The following is a 2,042-nucleotide window of genomic DNA, read 5'->3' as shown; positions in this document are numbered from 1 at the left end:
CGGCCCAAACCTTGGGTCGGCGCCAGCTCGCCCCCGCTCGCTGTTGTGCCCGCGCCGGCCTCCAGTTTCGACAGCTCCTCCGCCCTCCCCGCTGTACCTCAGGGAGCGCCCTGGGCCTTCCTGCTCCCGGGCCCAGCCGGGGCCGCCGCAGCCTTTCTCTCCGTCTGCGCCACTTTCAGTTCACCTTTCCGGAGCGTGGGTGGCGCGGCGCAGTCCCACGGAGATCTCCCCAGGGCCTCGGACAAGGCCCTTCATCTCTGCACAGGAAATACTTGACCTAGTGTGTCACAGGATCACGTTGGTCTTTTTCGTGGCCGCTCTGACCTGGTAGCTCGAAAGGGCTTTCTGCGAACAGTGTGTCTGCCGGTCCCCGTGCTCCTCTCGGTGGCCCCCGCTGATGAGCTTATAGCTTACCGCAGAAGTTCTCCAGGCCCTTTTGGATGTGATTGTCCCTCTCTGCTACTATGCTTCAGCACCCCACCCCACCCCCTAATACTTTGGTTCACCCAAGTCCTGTCTTCCTGCTCTACGTTACTGATGCCACTCTTGCACCATCGGCAAATCTCTGCACGCAAGATATTTAGCAAACACGCATTTAGCAAAAGTACTAAATGAAACTGGTCACAAGGCAAAACTGTGTTTGTAACCACCCTCCAGCCCAAAAGCTCCCTGTTAAAAGACAACCCGTAATCTTCCTTCTTGAATTTGATTCGATTTCTGTGTATGAGTCTTAAAATAATATCCACTACCATAAGAAGTTACTGAAGTTTAAATTATATACCAGACCAAAAACACTTGGAAAAGGCAAACTGTCAACAGAAATTCAAAGGCTTCTAATTCTCAGCTCAGCGAGACACAGATGGAGAAGCAGATTAGTGCTTTGTCATTTACAGTGCTGCTTGTAAAGTACATTTCTCATTTCCTTCATCTTATACTCCTGAGGCCTGGCCTAAAACCCACTGAAGCCGAGTGGAGTCTTTCCGCTTAGTTCACCCTATTTTGCATCAAACCTTCACACAGTGCAGCTGATACAGAGTGTAACCAGGTCTGTGTTCTGACTGGAGCCAGTTTATTTGATAAATAATTAGCCTGCAGCTTCTTGTCGAAATCTGGAACTACTTTAAACTAAAACTGTAGCAGTTAATGGTTGATTCTGCTTTTAACTGGTTTTGAATGCTAAAAAACACCCTGGGACTTTTTAATGAAGGCTACTCCATGAATAGAGGATGTTCTTGCCAAAGCTCTGCACCAGATAACTGAGCAATCTTCGTTTCCTTTTTCCTCTAAAGTGTGGCTCCCACACGCCACCACTGTAAACATAGAGTTTGCCTCCATAAACATGATTTTTGATGTTTAGCACAGCAAGGAGTCATACTCTAGAGTATTTGAAGTGCAGCAAGCTTCTCACATTCTGAGTAACAGCCCTAAAAATAGCTGTTTATGGACAATACCAGATGGATATTAGGTATTACCACAGTCACTGGGCAACGATTATACTTCTTTGTAAAGAAGCTCAGCTTTATACCATCTAATAGGGTTGGTGCCATTTAATTTGCTGCCCTAAGCCATAATAGCTGCTTTTTCATAAATTAGAACAGAAGATGGATTAGTTAAAATCAATTTATTAGAGAACACAGGAAAGCATCAGCCAAAACAAAGCAAACTGCTATAAGTATTTGTGCGGCGGTACCTTCTACTAAACAAATAGTCCTGAAGCATCCAAAAACTGTTCTGTTTCTAAAGACCTCTGAGTAAAACACATCTGAAAGCAGCTCTGCATTTCAGCATCTTTGCATAGAGCAGCACATACATCTGTGCAGCACATACATCTGTGCATATGCACAGCTGACTTGGTGTGGCTATGTAGTGCAGCATTATGACACCATTAGCCCTCTCTGCACCAACTGACAGGGCGAGCATTCTGGTTTGTTATTTTCATGACTACCATAATTAGTGATTTCCTGTGGATTTCATCAAAGTTCTTCACCTTGTTTCTGAGCCCACATCATTCCCTCAGATGGTTAGTTTGTTTTCACAGCTCA

Source organism: Pygoscelis adeliae, unplaced genomic scaffold (genome assembly GCF_000699105.1).
Source record: "Pygoscelis adeliae isolate BGI_AS28 unplaced genomic scaffold, ASM69910v1 Scaffold218, whole genome shotgun sequence".
NCBI classification, from domain to species: Eukaryota; Metazoa; Chordata; class Aves; order Sphenisciformes; family Spheniscidae; genus Pygoscelis; species Pygoscelis adeliae.
The sequence above is the reverse complement of the archived record's forward strand: the minus strand, read 5'-3'. Positions refer to the sequence as shown.